Source organism: Tachyglossus aculeatus, chromosome 5 (assembly GCF_015852505.1).
Source record: "Tachyglossus aculeatus isolate mTacAcu1 chromosome 5, mTacAcu1.pri, whole genome shotgun sequence".
NCBI lineage: Eukaryota > Metazoa > Chordata > Mammalia > Monotremata > Tachyglossidae > Tachyglossus > Tachyglossus aculeatus.
Window position 1 is genome coordinate 15,320,212 of NC_052070.1, and position 22,142 is coordinate 15,342,353.

The following is a 22,142-nucleotide window of genomic DNA, read 5'->3' on the forward strand; positions in this document are numbered from 1 at the left end:
GAGGTGGGGGGAAGCAGGAGGGGGGAAGGAGAGGGGGAGGAGGGGGAGAGGAAGAAGGGTGCTCAGTCTGGGAAGGCCTCCTGGAGGAGGTGAGCTCTCAGTAGGGCCTTGAAGGGAGGAAGAGAGCTAGCTTGGCGGATGTTGGGAGGGAGGGCATTCCAGGCCAGGGGAAGGACATGGGCTGGGGGTCGACGGCGGGACAGGTGAGAACGAGGCACAGTGAGGAGATTAGTGGCAGAGGAGCGGAGGGTGCGGGCTGGGTTGTAGAAGGAGAGAAGGGAGGTGAGGTGAGGGGGGAAGGTGATGGACAGCCTTGAAGCCGAGGGTGAGGAGTTTCTGCCTGATCCATAGGTTGATTGGTGGCCACTGGAGATTTTTGAGGAGGGGAGTAACATGCCCAGAGCGTTTCTGGACAAAAACAATTCGGGCAGCTGCGTGAAGTGTGGATTGAAATGGGGAGAGACAGGAGGGTGTGAGATCAGAGAGGAGGCTGATACAGTAGTCCAGACGGGATAGGATGAGAGCTTGAATGAGCAGGGTAGCAGTTTGGATGGAGAGGAAAGGGCGGATCTTGGCAATCTTGGAGCTGAGACCGGCAGGTTTTGGTGACGGCTTGGATGTGAGGGGTGAACGAGAGAGCGGAGTCGAGTATGACACCAAGGTTGCGGACTTGCAAGACAGGAAGGATGGTAGTGCCATCAACAGTGATGGGAAAGTCAGGGAGAGGGCAGGGTTTGGGAGGGAAGACAAGGAGTTCAGTCTTGGACATGTTGAGTTTTAGGTGGCAGGCAGACATCCAGATGGAGATGTCCTGAAGGCAGGAGGAGATGCGGGCCTGGAGGGAGGGGGAGAGAGCAGGGGCAGAGATGTAGATCTGGGTGTCATCAGCGTAGAGATGATAGTTGAAGCCGTGGGAGCGAATGAGGTCACCAAGGGAGTGAGTGTAGATCGAGAACAGAAGAGGACCAAGAACTGAACCTTGAGGAACCCCTACAGTAAGGGGGTGGGAGGGGGAGGAGGAGCCTGCAAAAGAGACTGAGAATGAACTACTGGAGAGATAAGAGGAGAACCAGGAGAGGACGGAGTCTGTGAAGCCAAGGTTGGATAGCATGTTGAGGAGAAGGGGGTGGTCCACAGTGTCGAAGGCAGCTGAGAGGTCGAGGAGGATTAGGATAGACTGTTCTCTCTCATGTGGAACAGGAATGTTCCCATCTGATTATCTTGTATATACCTCTGTGCTTCGTACAGTGCTCAGCACATAGTAAATGATTAACATATGCCACAATTATTGTTAACACATCCACAGGCACATAAAAAATTTCCATATTGCTAGAAATCCAAACACACACACATAGGATTGGCATAATTTTCATGGGTTTCCATATTGTTCAGAAGAGGAGAAGGTGAGTACCTTTTGAGAAGCAGCATGGCTCAGTGAAAGGAGCCTGGGCTTGGAAGCCAGAGGTCATGTGTTCTAATACCAGCTCTGCCGCTTGTCAGCAGTGTGACTTTGGGCAAGTCACTTCACTTCTCTGTGCCTCAGTTACCTAATCTGTAAAATGGGGATTAAGACTGTGAGTTCCACGTGGGGCAACCTGATCACCTTGTATCCCCCCAGTGCTTAGAACAGTGCTTCACACAGAGTAAGCGCTTAACAAATATCATCATTATTATTAGTATTATTTTTTCCCTTTTTTCACCCAAGTGAGAATCGAACATGGTACATAACTTGATCTCTGGTGTGTCCAGCGCTAGTTCTAGTTAAGTAGATGGGGGATGATGGGAAGGATTGCCCGGTGTGTGACCTTTGGCAAATCACTTAGCTTTTCTGTGCCTCAGTATCCTGACTGTACAATGGGGATTCCTTGCTGATTCACCCACCTATTTAAGACTACATCCAACCTGATTAACCTGTTGTCACCATCATCCGGGGATGGGTTCATTCAGTAATTGGCGAGGCGAGAGAGAGAGAGAGGCCGGGGATGGAAAGCCTGAGTTTTATATAAAATTTATTCTGCAAGGTGAATTGAATTATTTAGTTGTTTAGGTGCAATGGATTGAACTTCCCTTTTGGGAAAAATGTAATCAATTAGTAATATTAGAGCTTCCCTAATGGGAGGAACACACATATACTTTACTTGCGCGTGGCAGAACCCCCAGGTCCCACCCAGGTGGAATTCCCTTACAGTTTGTTTGCACTCATGTGCACTTCCCACTCGGGAGGAATCCACTTGAGTTACATACCCATGGAGGAAGCCCCTAGCTCCCACCCAAGAGGATTTTCCATTTGGGAGGAATCCACTCATTCGTTCCATACCCATGGTGAAGCACCTGGCTTCCAGGCCACGAGTGTCCAGTGGGACGGGACACTTCCCCATCCCATGGCTCCTCACTTGGTGCAGGCAGAGCGGGTTTCTCATGTTCTGGACAGAGGTGCACAGCAGCCATCTGCTGCAAGCCTCCATCCTCCACATAGAGGGCCAGAGGCCACAAGTATTTATGACCTGTGATCCTAGGCCATTCCAGCTTCTGGCATTAGTTTATCCAATCTCTGCCCTCCCCTCTCCCCCATACCTGATTTGATTGGCACGGGGACAAGGGACACCTTCTATATTCCCAGCCTGAGCTGTCAATCTAGGAGGTTTGGTTGTGGGGGTGGCATCCCACCCTCACTTCCGAGTTCTGCCTGCTGGCTCAGGTGGCCACGAGATAGCATTTGACCTTGAGATGGCTGGTACCCAAGGGTCACCTTGGGACACCTGTATCTACCATAACACTTAGAATAGTGCTTGGAACAGAGTACACAATTAACAAATACCATTATAATAATAAAAGACAAAGATTTCAACAGGCAGGAGGAGCAATGGGGGATGAGTGGGGGGCGATGGAGACGAGGAGGAGAGGACAGAGGTTAGAGACTGTGCTGATTTGTACCCTTTATTCACCCCATCCTCAGCCCCACAGCACTTATGTACATAGGGGTAGTTTGTAAGGTGTGTCTCCTTCTCAAGACTGGAAGCTCTTTTTGGCTAGGAAGTGTTTCTACCAACTCTGTTATATTGCACTCTCTCAAGAGCTTCATTCATTCAATCATTTATTCATTCATTCATTCATTCAATCGTATTTACTGAGCACTTACAGTGTGCAGAGCACTGTACTAAGCACTTGGAAAGTACGATTCGGCAACAAACAGAGACGATCCCTACCCAACAATGGGCTCACGGTCTATAAGCAGGGAAAAACAAAACAAAACAAGTAGACAGGCATTAATAGCATCAATAACATAGACTGGCATCAGTAGCATAAGAGCTTAGGACAGTGCTCTGCAAACAGTAAGTACTCAATACATATGATTGATTGATTGATTGATTAATTGAATGCTGATCAGGTGGATGCAGTCCACAGGAAGAGCATGCTCAATTCTGGAGGGCCTTGGAGTTCCCAGGGATTTGCAAATGAGCTTCAAACCCTCACTCTGAGAAGTCCTGGACTAAGTTCATCCTTTCTTTAGCTTCCTCAGAAAGGTCAGGCTTATGGCCCATATTTTACTCCACAAGGACAGCGATTTTCTCAGCAATCCAATAGTAGCAACTGGATTGGAACTCAGAATATTTATCAGGTATAAAGCTTGACTCAAGCAAAACTCACACTGACAATCAGAATAATTGGCTGCTCTGGGAATTTTGACTGCAACACCAGGCCCATAAATTACATTAGGTAGGAGAGTAGAAGTTGTCCCCATTAAAATGGCCCATATCAATCTTTCTTATGATATGTGTTTAAGGATAGACCAGAAACTTAACCTCTGATGATGATCATCACATTAAGACCCAGACCATCAGCATGGTTTTATAGTGGAGCTGGGAGTGTGTGTTGTATATACAAAGCAATTTGCACCTAGTGTAAAGAGTTTCTTGATTTAAGAATGGGACAGAGACATTTTTTTTTACAATTTCAAAAAAAAAAATCCATGAGCTTGGCTGGCTTCAGCTGTTTTTCACCCAAACGGAAGACTCTGCATTCTTTGTATGGAGAACTTTGAATTTTGTCTTCTATTTACGCATCTGTTTTTGCCCTTTCTGATATTAAAAAGCAAACAAACAGATGAAAACTAAACTGGGAAAAAACTATCAACATGCAGTCATCATGGAATGGTCATTTACTTGAAATTTCATTTAAAAGTAATTTATTCTCCATTCTTGTGAAGAAAAGATGAAAAATACACAAATGAGGTAGAGGATTGTACTCTCCAGCAGTTGCTAAAGGTTACCAAGGGGTTGAAATGATTCAAATAGTAAAACTTTTCTTGGAATGCAATTTTCTGAAAGTTGTACTTTCCATTTTTTCCCAGTCCCACAAAATGAGATAAAGAACACAGTATTCACTACTGTAAGTGCTTGAGCTATAATTTTTGCTATGAAATATCATGGACTGTGTCATAGTACAGAAGCATTTAATTAGAGCAATTTAACACATTGTAACTCACCAATGATTTTGCATTCAGAATACTTCAAACAGCTGAGCTTTAAAAATGTAATGATGTGTTCACCACTAAATATCAATGGGTCTCTGCAGCTGGGCAATTCCCCATAGCTCTATTTTGCACATGACATTCAATAATTCTCCGAGAACTTGATAGAGCCACAGAAAGAGTAGCAGAAAAAAAAATCCGATTGAAGAGGGATTAATTCAACTGTGAAAATAAACACCCTCTTACATGCTACCGAACTAAAGGAAATCTGGAGGACCCTATAGAAATCAGGCAGTGGACCAAAAATAAATTCCAAAATTTCAAATTTCTAGTCTTTTTGTGGTGGGTTTTCATGGAAATCTGCGTTGGTAGAAGAACTCTGAGTGAATTTGTTTTTAGCCGATGTATGATAATAATATTTTAATAATGGTATTTGTTATGATCTTGCAATGTGTCAAGTGCTGGAATAGATATAACATAAGCAGGCTGGACACAGTCCCTGTCCCACAAAGGGTATACAAGGGGTCTCAGTCACGGTCACATTACAAGGGGTAGATAACAGAATCTAGATCTGGGGTTAGAATCTAGGTCTTTTGATTCCGAGGCCCAGAATATTTATTTATGGTATTTGTTATGGCCCAGACACTGTACTAAGTGCAGGGGTAGACAGAAGATAATCAGGTTGGACCCAATCTATGTTGCACATGTGGCTCACAGACTTAATCTCCATTCAACATATGAAGTAACTGAGGCACAGAGAAGTGAAGAGACTTGCTCAAGCAGACAAGCCCGAATTAGAACTCAGTTCTTCTGACTCCAAGACCTGTGCTCTTTCCACTAGGCCGTGTTGCTTTTCACAAATCCATGGTGCTTGGTTCTCTTGGTCTAGGGATAGGGAACAAACAGAAAATGTGGGAATGTTGGAGGAGGTGGTGAGGGGATGGTGTTGGTGTTGGTAAAAAGAGTTTGAAATTCAATCGTATTTACTGAGCGCTTACTGTGTGCAGAGCACTGTACTAAGTGCTTGGGAAAGTACAATACAGCAATAAAGACTGACAATCCTTATCCACAGTGAGCTCACAGTCTAAAGGTGGGGGAGACAGGCATCAATACAAATAAACAGAGATCAATATAAATAAATAAAATTACAGATATATGGTAAGTGCTTTGGGGTGAGGAGGAGGGGAAGAGCAAAGGGAACAAGTAAGGGAAGGTTCAGGGAGAGTAATTGGCGTATTTGAGGAGGGAGGGCACTCCAGGCCAGAGGTAGAATTTGGGCCAGGGGTTGGTGGCAAGACAGGCAAGATGGAGACACAGTGAGAAGGTTAACACCAGGGGAACAGAGTGTGTGGGCTGGGTTGTATAAGGAGAGAAGCGAGGTGAGGTAGCAGGAGACGAGGTGATGGAAAGCTTAAAAGCCAATGGTGAGGAGTTTTTGTTTGATACAGAGGTGGTTAGTCAACCACTGGAGATTTTTCAGGATGGGGCTGACATGTTCTGAACATCTCTGTACAAAGATAATCCGGGCAGTGGAGTGAAGTATGGACTGGAGTGGGGAGAGGCGGGAAGTTGGGAGGTCAGAAAGGAGGCTGATGCAGTAATCTAGGCAGGATATGATGACCTACTTGTATTATCACGGTAAAACAGCAAAGACACCTTGAGAGACAAGCAGAATTTTCATGGACATAGGAATTTTTGAAAACAATGGACGAAGCTGGATTCAAAGCAGTAGGATCCTCCTGAATGAGAGATGGGTGTTCCTTTGGGATCATTAGAATAATCCATCAGAAATCAATCAATCTTATTTACCAAGTGCTGACTATGTGCAGAGAGAACTGTACTAAATGCTTGGGAGAATACAATGTATTCATCAATTCATTCAATTGTACTTATTAAGCGCTTACTGTGTGCAGAACACTGTACTAAGCACTTAGGAGAGTACAATACAAAAATAAACAGACACATTCCCTGCCCACAACAGTCAATCGATCAAAGGTATTTATCGAGTGCTTATTGTATGCAAAGCACTGGTACTAACTGCTTGGGAGGGTCTAATTCTAGATTGTGAGCCCGTTGTTGGGTAGGGACCGTCTTTATATGTTGCCAACTTGTACTTCCCAAGCGTTTAGTACAGTGCTCTGCACACAGTAAGTGCTCAATAAATACGATGGAATGAATGAATTAATAATACGTTAAAGTTGGTAGGCATGTTCCCTGTCCACAAAGATCTTACAGTCTGGAGGAGGAGACAGATATTAATGTAAATAATATAAATTAAGGATATTTACATAAGTTCCGAGGGTCAGGTGAATATCAAGTGCTAAAAGGGTACAGGCCCAAGGGCATAAACAACCCAGAAGGGAGAGGGAGTCAGTGAAAAGAGAGTTTAATCAGGGAAGGCCTCTTGGAGGAGATGGCATCTTAATTAGGCTTTAAAGTTGGGGAGAGTGGTGGTCAGGTGTATATGGAGAGGGGGAGAGTGTTCCAGGCTAGAAGGAGGACGTGGTGAATGACACTAGACGTTCTTGAGGAGTGGGGATATGTGGACAGAATTTTTTTTAAGAAAATGATCCTGACAGAAGAGTGAAATATGGACTGGTTGTGGAGAAAGACAAGAGGCCGGGAGGTCAGTGAGGAGGCAGATTCAGTGGTGAAAGGGTCAGGCAATCAATCAACCATATCAGTCATGTTTCTTAGCCACCGAATTAAGCAGTTACTGCTGTTGATAACATCACCTACCACCCTTAAACTTCTCTGACCTCACTGTGTCCCCTCAAGCCCTGCCCTCCAGTTAATCCATCTCTGTCAGTCAGTCAATTGTATTTATTCAGCGCTTACTGTGTGCAGAGTGTGTTACTAAGTGCTTGGGAAAGTACAGTATAACAGAGTTGGTAGACACATTCCCGTCCCATGAAGAGCTTACAGTCTTGAAAGGGAGACAGTCTAGAGGGTCAGTTGTGAGATAGATGAGGCTTTGGAGTCAGAGGTCGTGGGTTCGTATCCCGGCTCTGCCAATTGTCAGCTGTGTGACTTTGGGCAAGTCACTTCACTTCTCTGTGCCTCAGTTCCCTCATCTGTAAAATGGGGATTTGAACGCACGTCCTTCTGACTGCCAGGCCCAGGCTCTATCCACTAAGCCACGCTGCTTCTCTGCTTGTTCCCAAACTGGAAGAGCATCCAGTTGCCTTGAGGAATTCCCATTCTCTATTATGACACGAACTGGATTGGAAAGGCACAAGGCATCTGATTGCCCTGGCATAGGGCTAAAGGAGCCTGGGCATGGAACATTTCAATTAGTGTCCTTCATGTATGCAATTTACTGGCCGGAGGGGTCCAGCTGTGCCTCAGCATCCCTTCTGGCACAAAGAGATGCCCCTGACTTCTTGGCCCTTCTTGGCCTGCGTCTGGGTTATTTATTATCCTGGATGATATCACTTAAACTATTACCATCCCCTCAGGGTTGGCTCTGACAGAGAGGAAGGGAAATTCACCCTACCCTCTAACACAGGAAGCTGATGTTCCACCTAATGATGGGGAATTTTTCTTTGGCTTAGGATATGAATCCACATGAAATTTCCGGTAGGTTGTTAATATAAGATTCTGAGTTTTTATGTGTGTGGGGGAGTGAGCATTGTAAACTTAGATTTTTCTGAGCTACAATTGACTGTGATTCTATTTCCAACATAATCATATCAATTCCCTAGCACCATTAGACTACGAAAGTCCATAATCAAATGCATCTGCTTTAATCTTCTTCTTACCCACACAAAATGTCAAAATATCTCTAATCTCACAGCAACATGACTTGCTTGCCAATTCCTTGGTAAAGGGGCACATAGCTTACTGACATTCTGCCAAGGGTTTCAAATTGGTGTAACTAAACTTTCAGGCCCTTACATTCACAGATACTCCTGGTTAGCAGAGAGCAAGTTAATGCCAAAACATTTGACCATGTATTATAATTGCAGTGTTTGTTAAGTGCAAATGCTGAGGCAGATGCAAGATAATCAGATCATTAGGAGTCTCTGACCCGCATAGGACTCACAGTCAAAAAGGGAGAGAGATCAGGTATTTTATCTCCATTTTACAGATGAGGAAACTGAGACCCAGAGAAGTTCAATAGCTTGCCCACAGTCACACAGCAGGCAAGTGGAAGAACTGGGATTAGAACTCTTCATCCTCTCTGCATTTTTTTATGGTATTTGTTAAGTGCTTTCTATTTGCCAGGCACTGAACTAAGCACTGGGGCGATACAAGCTAATCAGGTTGGACACAGTCCATGTCCCACATGGGGCTCAAAGTCTTAATCCCCACTTGCAGATGAGGTAACTGAATCACTGAGAAGTGAAGTGATGTGCCCAAGATGACACAGCAGACAAGAAGCAAGCCAGGATTGTATACAGTAAGTGCTCAATAAATACGATTGAATGAGTGAACATGGGTCCTTCTGACACCCAGGCTTGTATTCTATCCACTAGGCCATGCTGTTTCTCTCGTCCTTCAGATTTGTTTGCTGCTCACGTTTTGTTGCCGAGCTCTTCTTGAAAGAGCTGCCATTTCTTACCGACACCCCGATAAGGCAAACACAGATGGAGTCCTTCTGACTGGCTCCTAAAGTCAAAGAGAGGAGGAAGAGGGAGAGAGGGAAGAGTAGCCTTTAAGGGGATTGATCCGAAGTCAGCTCAAGCAACAAAATTTCACTTATCTCCTAACCCCCTGGGACTCCAAATACAGAGACAGAAAAGCAGGTAAGAACAACTCTCTCAGTTCAAGAGGCTGTATTCTGTGAGTGAATGGAAAAAGCAGAAAAACACTGATTTTTTTTCCCTTCCTGCTGGCAGGGCTGTGCTTGGCCCAAAAGAATTTACTCTTTCCTCTCCCCAGTTCTCCTTTCTGCATACAAATGTGCTTAGTACAGTGCCCTGGAAACAGAAAGCGCTCAGTAAATACCATTGTTTGATAAAAATACAGCCAAGTCAACAGAGAGCTAATAGGGAGGCTAATAGAGAGCAAGCTGTACTTTTTGGATTTGTTTCCAAACTCTTGTTCACATCTTCCCTCAGGCCTGGAACTCTGTTCCTCTTTGTATCTGAGAGAACACCACTCTTCCCTTCTTCACCTTCCTTCTAAAATCACATCTCCTTCAAGAAGTCTTCAAGTCTTCCCTGACTAGCCTTTCATTTCTCCACCTTATTCACCCTCCCTTCTGTGTCTCCTATGTACTTGGGTCTGGACCCCTTAAGCCCTTTCCATCCCATGTTCCAGCCCCACAGCACTTTTGAGGGAAATCCTATACTCTGCCCTTTCCCCTACGTGTAATTTAATTTAATGTCTGTTTTCCCCACTAGACTAAGCTCTTTGATGGCAGTGATCAAATCTCCCAAATCTGTTGTATGGTATTCTCCCAAGCACTTAGTATAGGGCTCTGCACAGTCAGCGCTCAATAAATTCCACTGATGGATTAGTTGAATCAGGAGGTCTGGATTCTAATTTCTGTTCTGACTTTCTGAGCTCTGTCATTGGTGGGGTGATTTCTGACCCAAGAATTACATAGCATGTTCCACAAGGGGGAAAGACCCAGCAAGAATCCCCCAAAACACCAGGCCAATATGGGTGACAAAAGCTACTGGGGTTGCCCGCATTTTGATGCTATGGCACACAGCATTGTCACTATGCTGGGATCACTTTGGCCATAAATGAGTCCTCCTAGTTGGCCCCCCTCCTTCTTACTTTTTTCTTTAATGGAATTTCTTAATCCCTTACTATGTACCAGGCACAGCTCTAAGCTCTGGGGTAGATACAAACTAATCAGGTTGGATACAGTCCATGTTCCACAGGGATCGCACAGTCTTAATCCCCATTTTACAGATAAGGTAACTGAGGCACAGAGATGTTAAGTGACATGTTTATGATGGTTAAGTATTTACTATGTGCCAGGTACTGTACTACATACAGGATCATCAGGTTGGGCACAGTCTATGTCTCACATGGGGCTCAAACCCTCAATCCCCATTTTACAATGGAGGTAACTGGGGTCCAGAGAAGTTAAGTGACTTGCCCAGGTGATTACTTGGGACAGGGGCTGTGTCTCACCTGATTAACTTGTATCTACCCCAGTGCTTAAAATGGTTCTTGACCCATAATATGTGTTTATCAAATACCATAGATAACAATAATAATAATGATAATAATAATAATAATAATTATGCCTACCCCAGTACTTAGAAGAGTGCTTGGCCCATCTTAAAACACTTAACAAATACCATAATTCTCATCATTATAACGGAACATTAAAACTGTTTGTGTGTGCTTCTCAACACACTACGTCTCTGCCCTCTTAATTTCTTGTTGTGCACTGCTCCAGTAAGAATAAGATTGCAGGAACTAAAGAAGGAGAATCAGTGCGGCCTAATGGATAGAGCATGGGCCTGGGAGTTAGAAGGACCTGAGTTCTAATCCTGTCACCACTTGTCTACTGTGTGACCATGGGGCAAGTCACTTAACTTCTCTGTACCTTAGTTCCTTCATGTGTAAAATGGGGCTTAAGACTGTGAGCCCCATTTAGGACAGGGACTGTGTCCAACTCAATTGCCTTGTATCCACCCCAATGCTTAGAATTGTGCCTGGCGCATAGTAAGCACTTAACAAATACCATAAAGGAAAAAAAGATGGTGAGTGACACTTGGCAAATCAGTACCACTAGAATCAGTTGTCTGTCTTTCCATCATCACTGCCATCACCTGCAAAAGACCCCTAAAATACCGCTTGGATGATAATATACAGGAATCGGATATGGACCCTGGAGTCGCTTTCCATCTGCCTGGCGCCGAGGATCCTAGAAGGTTTGGGGGACAGGGGTGGGCAGGCCGGGGCTTGGCTTCCCGAGGGACTCTGAGAACAGGGTGTATGGCAGAGATGAGAGCCTCCTTACCCCATCTAGTTTCCACCTTTGTGTTTGTGTCCAGTGCTTAATACAGTGCTCTGAACATAGTGGGCATCACATAAGCGAAGCAGCGTGGTTCAGTGGAAAGAGCACAGGCTTGGGAGCCAGAGGTCAGGGGTTCTAATTCTGGCTCTGCCATTTGTCAGCTGTGTGGCTTTGGGCAAGTCACTTAACATCTCAGGGCCTCAGTTACCTCATCTGTAAAGTGGGGATTAAGACTGTGAGCTCCATGTGGGACAACCTGATCATCTTATATTCCCCCCCTTGCAGTGCTTAAAACAGTACTTGGCACATAGTAAGCGCTTAACAAATGCCATTGTTATTATTACTACTCCTTACCTGGAAGGGATGGACTAACAATTGCTAAGGATGTGTTGAGGGGTGTTTGTGTGTGGTTCTGAGACAGAAGGATGGACAGGATGACCTGGAGGTCCTTCTAGCCAGCTAGGTGAAAAGAAAGGCCAGCCAGGGAGGCTAGGTCTGAGTCCCAGAGAGGAGTAGTATGTAGTAAGAGACTTGACCCCTGTCCACATGTTTTGTTTTGTTGTCTGTCTCCCCCTTCTAGACTGTGAGCCTGTTGTTGGGTAGGGACTGTCTCTAGATGTTGCCGACTTGTACTTCCCAAGCGCTTAGTACAGTGCTCTGCACACAGTAAGCGCTCAATAAATACAATTGAATGAATGAATGAATGAATGAATGAATGAAGAAAAATACATAATCTAAGAATTGAATGGTTACTGTCTATTTTTTAAGTCAAAAGTTTCAGACTGGAAAATCATGCTAATACTCCTGCTTTTGCCATATTAGCAAAGTCAGGATGCGATGAAATAGCAAGGTTGACTTGCAGAAAAGAGAATCCTGAGAGAATCTGTGTCAAATTATATTTGACAACAACTATCCTGCTGCTCTAATGACCCCACTGTTTCCAGTACACATCCAGGCCTACAGGCCAAAGGGCTGGGTATTTTTGTTTGAATCACAGAAAAGAAATCCTGTGGAAATCAGGTGAAACCAATTAAAGAAGACTTGGGGATGACATATATGACATCTAGGATTTGAAAAAGAAAATCTTCCAGTTATATTGGTCTTAAAATTGATCTAATGTTCAAGGTGACTTTATTCCCAATGTCTGCTGAGAGCTCAGGAAACAGATTTTACTCTGCAGATGACAGTGAGAGTGGCAGATTTTGGAGGGCAGAAACAGGAAAAAAGAAGCATAACACTGGCTCCATTCTTGATGATCTTTCCACTACATGTTGCTGATTAGAATGAATCCTGCTCAGCTCCAAATCCACTCAATCTTGAGCTCCCCCTTGCTCATCCCTCACCCTAATTGGGTCCCAAAAGCACCCCCTGAGAGGAGGAGTGACAAGCCAGAGACCATTTTTTAAATTTATTTGTTAAGTGCTTACTAAGCACTGGAGTAGATATAAACTATTCAGGTTGAACCAGTCCATGTCCCAAGTGAGGCTCATGATCTTAATTCCCATTTCACAGATGATACAACGGAGGCACAGAGAAGTTTAAGTTAATCTTCCAAGGTTAACACTGAAGACAAGTGGCAGAGCCGGAATTAGAAACCAGGTAATTCTGACTCCCAGAACTCTGCTCTGTCATTCATTCATTCAATCATATTTACTGAGTGCTTACTGGGTGCAGAGCACTGTACTGAGCACTTGGGAGAGTACAGTACAACAATAAACAGACCCAGTCCTTGCCCACAAGCAGCTTACCATCTAGAAGCGGGGAGACAGATAGTCATTTATTTTTAGGTAGAAATAAATGAATTATAGCTATGTATAAGTGCCGTGGGGCTGGGACGGGGGGATGAATAAAGGGAACAAGTCAGGGTGATGCTGATGGGAGTGGGAGAAGAGGAAAGGGAGGCTTAATCAGGGAAGGCCTCTTGGAGGAGATGTGCCTTTAATAAGGCTTTGAAGTGGAGGAGAGTCATTGCCTAAGTCCCACTGCCTCCTTCCATTTTTATGACATTGAGCTGGATTGGACTCTAGCCAGGTGAAACACCTACCAGTCCGCTTTGCTGTGCCAAACTACTGAAGATCTCATGGCTCAGTAGAAAGAGCGCGGGCTTTGGAGTCAGTGGTCATGGGTTCAAATCCCACCTTGGCCAATTGTCAGCTGTGTGACTTTGGGCAAGTCACTTCACTTCTCTGGGCCTCAGTTACCTCATCTGTAAAATGGGGACTGACTATGAGCCCCCTGTGGGACAACCTGATCAATTTGTAGCCTCTCCAGTGCTTAGAACAGTGCTTTGCACATAGTAAGTGCTTAATAAATGCTATCATTATTATTATTATTATTATTAGGGCACTCGAGGTTTTCAATTCTGCATTATGAGACATGAATAGAAATCACCTTCATGCCGAGTAGGAAGGAAGTGGGAAGGGAGATACCTCTCAAGGAACCTCTTATGTGGTCAAGTATTTCTGACAATTGCAATATTAAAAGGTAGGAAAGATGGACCTGCCTATTAACAGCCCCAGAGAGGTCTTTGCTGCTGGAGAACCTGCAGAAATCTTGCCTGAATTCGGAAATAGAGCAGAATCGAATTAGAGACAAAAGATCACCCATCTCCCTCAGATGGGACTGAATAAAACCTGCCAGGATTGGAGGAAGTGGATGCACAAACAGGGGCTCAGAAATTCCCGTAGCCCAAAGAAAACTCAGTGGTCATAGCAACCAAGGCTGGAAGAGGAACTTCTCTTTGTGCTGGGTTTTAGCAACAGATAAAATGACTCCCAGGATCCAGAGGTGAGAGACTTTAGATACCTGTATGATGTTGGTACGGCTAAGGCTGAGGACTCGAGATTCTGTTCTCTCTCCTACTTAGACTGTGGGCCCCATACAGGACATGTGACTGTGCCCAGCCTAATTCACTTGTATCTACCCCAGGGCTTAGAACAGTGTTTGACACACAGTAAGTGCTTAACCCTCCTCTCAAGGTCACACCTGGAGATTCTATCTGTTTCGGCTATCGGAGGGAGAGTCGAGCAGAGGCATATCCTCTGCATATTTATTCTATTTATTTTATTTTGTTAATATGTTTTGTTTTGTTGTCTGTCTCCCCCTTCTAGACTGTGAGCCTGCTGTTGGGTAGGGACCATCTCTATATGTTGCCAACTTGTACTTCCCAAGCACTTAGTACAGTGCTCTGCACACAGTAAGCGCTCAATAAATACGATTGAATGAATGAATGAATGAATATCCTTTTCGTTCCATTTCGAATCCTAGCTCTACCAGTTGTCAGCTGTGTGACTTTGGGCAAGTCACTTAACTTCTCTAAGCCTTGGTTACCTCATGTGTAAAATGGGGTTTAAGACTGTGAGCTCCACGTGGGACAACCTGATCACCTTGTATCCTCCCCAGCACTAAGAACAGTGCTTTGCACATAGTAAGTGCTTAGCAAATGCCATTGTTATTATTCCTAGCTTGGACAGTGGCTAGTGAGTGGAAGGCAATCTGCTACAAGTCAAAACTCACCTGTGCTAGGCAGCAGTAGCATAGGAGAGAATCAAGGTGAAGACTCAAGTTTACTGTGTGGAAGGAGGCAATGGGAAACCATTTCTGTATTTTTTACCAAGAAAACTCTACGGATACACCATCAGAATGATTGCAGATGGAGATTGGGGCGTTCTGGGAGAGATGTGTCCATAGTGTTGCTATGGGTCAAAGACACTCGATGGCATAAGACAAGACAAGTGCTTAACAAATACCATAAAAAAATCCCAAGGAGAATCCCTTTCCTCTCCTCCCCTTTTTAGGCTTCAATTAGAAGCAGCATGGCCTAGTGGAAAGAGCATGGCTTTGGGAGTCAGAGGACATGGCTTCTAATTCCAGCTCTGCCACTTGTTTGCTGTGTAACCTTGGGCAAGTTGCTTCACTTCTCTGCACCTCAGTTATCTCATCTATCAAATGGGAATGAAGACTGTGAGCCGCACGTAGAACAACCTGATTACCTTGTATCCACCTCAGTGCTTAGAACAGTGCTTAGCAAATAGTAAGTGCTCAACAAATACCATAGTAATTAATTGTATGGTGCTTCTAGCCAGGGGCTTCTAGGACATAAAACAGAGCTCCAGGCTCTTTGATACCTAAGCAGAAGTCTTCTCTGAGTAAGCCCTCAATTCCTCCTCTCCCTCTCCCTTTTGAGAAGCAGTGAGGCTCAGTGGAAAAGAGCACAGGCTTAGGTGTCAGAGGATGTGGATTCTAATCCCTCCTCCGCCACATGTCTGCTGTGTGACCTTGGGCAAGCCACTTCTCTGTGCCTCAGTTACCTCATCTGCAAAATGAGGATTAAGACTGTGAGCCCCATGTGGGACAATGTGATTATCCTGTATCTACCCCGGCACTTAGAACAGTGTTCAGCACATAGTAAGTGCTTAACAAACTCCATTATTATTATTCTGTGTCACCCTTTATTCACCTCTCCCTCAGCCTCACAGCACTTATGTGCATGTCCATAATTTAATTTATTAAATTAATATCTTTCTCCACCTTCTAGAATGTGAGCTCATTGTGGATAGGGAACATGTCTACAAGCTCTGTTATATTGTACTCTTCCAAGCACTTACTATAGTGCTCTGAACACAGTAAGTGCTCAACAAATACAATTGACTGATTGATTGACTGACCCACAAAGAGCCTATGTCCTTGAAGGAGCTTTTAGTGGCAACTGCCTGTGGGCAACAAAAGGTGAATGTTTTGATGGTTGTTGGTGTTTAGTGATGTGTAATGCCACTGTCACAAGGAACCTCTAGGAAGTAGTGTGGTGTAGTGGAAAGAGCATGGTTCTGGCCTGTTCTAATCCTGAATCCTCCATCTGCCTGCTGTGTGACCTTGGGAAAGTCACTTAACTTCTCTGTGCCTCAGTTTCTTCATCTGTAACAGGGGAATTTAATAACTATTTTCCCTTCTACTTAGACTGCCAGCCCTGTGTGGGATTGGGACTGTATCTAATCTGGTTATCTTGCACCTACCCCAGTTCCTAGTAGAGTATTTGGCACAAAATAAGCACTTTTCTTTGTAATATTTGATAAGCACTTACTATGTGCTAGGCACTATACTAAATTCTGGGGTCAATACAAGCAAATAAGATGGGAACAATCCCTGTTCCACATGGAGCTCACAGTCTTAGTCCCCATTTTACAGATGAAGGTAACTGAGTACCAGAGAAGTGAAGTGACTTGCCCAAGGCCTCACAGCATTCAAGTGACAGAGCCGAGATTAGAACCCAGGTCCTTCTGATTCCCAGAACCATCCTCTATCCACCAGGCCACACTGCTTCTTCCCATTATTATTTGTATTATTATTATTATTATTATTATTATTATCTCTCAAAAGCCAAGTTCACTCAGCTCATTGAGAGTTTATTAACTTTGAGGAAAGTGACATTTCAACTATCATCTCTACGCTGATGACACCCAGATCTACATCTCTGCCCCTGCTCTCTCCCCCTCTCTCCAGGCTCGCATCCCCTCCTGCCTTCAGGACATCTCCATCTGGATGTCTGCCCGCCACCTAAAACTCAACATGTCCAAGACTGAACTCCTTGTCTTCCCTCCCAAACCTTGCCCTCTCCCTGATTTTCCCATCTCTGTTGACGGCACTACCATCCTTCCCATCTCACAAGCCCGCAACCTTGGTGTCATCCTTGACTCCACTCTCTCGTTCACCCCTTACATCCAAGCCGTCACCAAAACCTGCCGGTCTCAGCTCCGCAACATTGCCAAGATCCGCCCTTTCCTCTCCATCCCTGCTCATTCAAGCTCTCATCCTATCCCGTCTGGACTACTGCATCAGCCTTCTCTCTGATCTCCCATCCTCGTGTCTCTCCCCACTTCAATCCATACTTCATGCTGCTGCCCGGATTGTCTTTGTCCAGAAACGCTGTGGGCATGTTACTCCCCTCCTTAAAAATCTCCAGTGGCTACCAATCAATCTGCGCATCAGGCAGAAACTCCTCACCCTGGGCTTCAAGGCTCTCCATCACCTCGCCCCCTCCTACCTCACCTCCCTTCTCTTCTTCTCCAGCCCACCCCGCACCCTCCACTCCTCCGCTGCTAATCTCCTTACCGTACCTTGCTCTCGCCTGTCCTGCCATCTACCCCTGGCCCACGTCATCCCCCGGGCCTGGAATGCCCTCCCTCTGCCCATCTGCCAAACTGCCTCTCTTCCTCCCTTCAAGGCCCTACTGAGAGCTCACCTACTCCAGGAGGCCTTCCCAGACTGAGCCCCTTCCTTCCTCTCCCCCTTGTCCCCCTCTCCATTCCCCCATCTTACCTCCTTCCCTTCCCCACTGCACCTGTATATACGTATATATGTTTGTACATATTTGTTACTCTATTTATTTATTTATTTATTTATTTATTTTACTTGTACATATCTATTCTATTTATTTTATTTTGTTAGTATGTTTGGTTTTGTTCTCTGTCTCCCCCTTTTAGACTGTGAGCCCACTGTTGGGTAGGGACTGTCTCTATATGTTGCCAACTTGTACTTCCCAAGTGCTTAGTACAGTGCTCTGCACACAGTAAGCGCTCAATAAATACGATTGATGATGATGATGATGATGATGATTTTTTGTTTAATTCTTTATTATTTTTAAGTCCCTCTTCCTCTATCTCCACCCTTCCCCTTCATGACATCAATCATCACTCAATCATGCCTCCCCCTGGCTTTCCCATCACTGTAAATGGCACCACCACCCTTCCTGTCTCACAAGCCCATAACCTTGGTGTTATCCTTGACTCTTTTCTTACATTCAACCCACATATTCAACCCATCACTAAATCTTGTTGGTTCCACCTTCAACACATTGCTAAAATCCACCCTTTCCTTTCCATCCAAACCGCTAACCCGTTAATACAATTACTTATCGTTTCCCACCTTTACTGTATCAACCTCATTGCTGTCCTCCCAGCCTCCTGTTTCTCCCCACCCCAGTGCATACTTCACTATGCTGCCTGGATCATTTTTCTATGAAAGCATTCTGGACATATTTCCCCACTCCCCAAGAAACTCAACAGAAGAATAGCTAGGTGAGTTAGGAGGGGTCAAGGTGATTGAGTTTTTTAAAGTCAATGGTAAGAAATTTCTTTTTGATGAGGAGGTGGAGGGCAACCACTGGAGGTTCTTGAGGAGTGGTGATACATGAACTTAATGTTTTGGTAGAAAAATGACCCAGGCAGCAGAATCAATCAATCAATCAATCGATCGTATTTATTGAGCGCTTACTGTGTGCAGAGCACTGTTCTAAGCGCTTGGGAAGTACAAGTAGGCAACATATAGAAACAGTCCCTACCCAACAGCGGACTCACAGTCTAGCAGAATGATGTATGGATTGGAGATGGGAGATACAGGAGGCAGGGAGGTCGGCAAAGAGGCTGATAGAGTAATAAAGGGAGTCAGAGGACCTAGGTTCAATCAAGGCTCTACCACTTGCTGGCTGTATGACCCTGGGCAATTCACTTCATTTCTCAGTGCCTCAGTTTTCTCATCTGTAAAATGGGGATTCAATACCTGTTTGCCCTATTAGACTGAGTCCTTGCAATATAGAGAGTGTGTCCAATATGATCACCTTGTATCTACCCTAGTGCTTAATTCAGTGCTTGGCACAGAGTAAGTACTTATCAAATACTATAATTGGTGTATTCTGGGAGGATGTAGAAAAGACGAGGTCGGTATTGATTCTGAAAGCTCCAGCAGATTTCTGATCATGCTAGTGATTTTACAAGATGACTTCTATTTTCTCCATTGTTTTCCAAACCTTCATCTGGTTCTGTCCCTGTTCCATGTAATTTTCAAAACTTACAGAACCCAGGAAATTTGAAGTTTTGCCTGTAAAACACCAGATGTGCCAGTAAGTTTTACAAAGCTGAAGAAGCATAAATCTTAGCAAGCTCTTTTTCAGCAACATATGAATCACTTGAAGTCATTTGCCAAATAAAACGAATACCATGGGAAATTTGTTTTTTGATGGCCATAGAGGGAATTAGACTAGATTCATAAAACCCAGGATTTTCCTTCCCAGTGGTCATGAGCTATTGGACTGAAAGGCGTAAGAATAAGCAGTCATATAGCATTTTTAAATGCCAGCTTCTAGGTAATAAATATATGTATATATCATAGAAAATATAGTATACTCATATCCCAGTTTTCATTTGTGGGGAGGTGTATTGTCAAAGAGTTTTGACTTGAATGAAGAAAAGCAAGTCAAAGCTATTTGAGAAAATACCTCCCTAAAAATTCTTCATTCTTCATTCACCAGAGGTAGGAAGACAAATATTATAGTCGAAGAAAAAGAGGGATTTCATCCAGTTGCTTGGTCCCTTTATTTACGGAAAATCCATTTATTCTACCACCTAGTGATGGAAGAATCTCTTAAGGGCATTCCTCTTTTATTTTCTTTTGGTGCCTGAGCATAAAGTGGGGATTTAGGGCCGTTATAAATGAAGTTTGTGTGCCCTTTACGTGTAGGATGGAAATATGTGTAATGGAGCCCAGCAAGAGTTGCCATCGGGGTTGATGTGTCTCAGAATCAGAGTTTTCGTTTCCACCCTTCTTTTTGTCTCTCTGATTGCATGCTGCATTCTCTTTCTCCAGCTTTCTGTTCAGTCTGTTGTTTTATGCCCGCTTAGGCCAAATGGAGTCAGTGCCCGGTAATGATGAAGAAAGATACCATATAAAAAGCAATCAGCAGTACATTTTCAAAGCCAAAGAGGTATTTAGGTCATTTCTTTGGCTCAGCAAACCCTGGCATTGATTTCTTGACTCTTTTCTGTGAGAGGCTGGGCTGGGAAAGGGGAATCGGCTTTTGAAAAGCAGTGAGTCGCTGTCATGTCAGTGGGAAGCTGTTGACCTGTTCGAGATGAATTGCAGCAAGATTAAGGAACAGCAAGTGGTCGGTGTATTTGATGCATTTATTGTACAAGTTGTGCTTCAGATTGTCTGCACATATTCTTCTGTAAACTACTCGAAGCAAAGCTGCATTTTTCCTCCACATGAAAGTCTCAGGGATCACAGAGATCCAGCACTCACTCTACAAACCCATCCACCTCTGTTAAGAGTATACTGTACCTGCTCTTTGGGGATGCTATAACATGTCCTGGGGTCTAACCATTCTGCTTCCATAACCAGACGTAGAACTATGAACAGAACACGTGCAGTAGTAGAAGTATTAGCAGTAGAAGTAGCGGAGAAGAGAGGTGGCATAACTTAGTGGAAAGAGGAGACCTTGAGCAAGTCACTTCACTTCTCTGTGCTTAAGTTCCCTCATCTGCTAAATGGGGATTCTCCCTCCTACTTAGACTGTGAGCCCCATGTGGGACCTGATTAGCTTGTATTAATCCCAGAGCTTAGTACAGGGCTAGGAACATAGTAAGAGCTTCATAAATACCACAATTAGTAGTATAATAATTGATATTTATGGTATTTGTTAAGTGCTTACTATGTGCTGTTCTGTTCTAAGCACTGTTCTAAGCACTGGGGTAGATAAAAGGTAATCAGGTTGTTCCATGTGGGGCTCACAGTCTTAATCCCCATTTTACAGATGAGGTAACTGAGGCACAGAGAACTGAAGTGCCTTGCCCAAGATTACAAAACAGACAAGTAGTGGAGCTGGGATTAGAACCCATGTCCTCTGACTCCCAAGCCCGTGCTCTTTCCAATAAGCCACACTGTAATAGTATTAGTACTAATAGTAGGAGTACTAGTTGCAATAGTGGAAGTATTTATTGATCACCCACTGAATGCAATGCACTGTATTAAGCAAAGTATGAAGTGACACATTCCCTGCCCATAGGAAGCTTAAACTCTAATGATGGAGAGGCAGAGATAAAAGTATTTACAGACTAAATGGCATTGCTTAGATTCCTAAACAACTGAATGGAGAAAGGCCCAGAAAATTGTAAAAAAAAAGAAATTCCTCTTAGTGAGAAAAGATTTCAATGGTTTCCTCTGTGTCCATTCTGCTTTTGAATACCACTAAATAGGCTAAAGTTTCAAAGGCTTGGCAAAATGTAGGGAGTTAGAGACAGTGTTTTTCTTATAATTACCATGTTCATTTCAATTTATTTATAAAGCTTGTCATCTTTAAATATTCAGCCCGATTTTCCCCTTTATCAATCTGATTTTCCCTTTGTCCACTCCCTGTTGAATTTGGCATGTTTTGTTGAAATCATAGATGCTGGCATACAGAAATTCACATTTCATTATTTTGGTATGGGCCAAAACTATTTGCCACATCCCTAGTCCTCTAGCAATTTCTCCTTTAATTGAGGAGGGCAGAAGTACAGAGAGCTTGACTCATCATTCCTCACCTTCCCTTGTCTGAGGCATCAGCCTTGTTCCAAATGTAATTCCTGGTCCCCAAGCAGGACATGGGAAGGATAGGCTAGCAGCTTGGAGCCTGTCGGTCAGTAATCAATCTTATTTATTGAGTGCTTACCTTCAATAAGGCCTTGAAGCTGGGGAGAGTAATTGTCTGTAGGGTTGAAACCTATCAGTCAATAATCAATCGTATTTATTGACTGCTTACTGTGCAAAGCTCTGTACTAAGTGCTTGGTAGAATACAATATAACAGAGTTGGCAGACATGTTCCCTGCCCACAGTGAACTTACAATCAAGAGGGAACTTGCAGCACAGCATTAATCAATCAATCAATCAATCAATGGTATTTATTGAGTGCTTTCTAGAGATTCCTCTAGTGG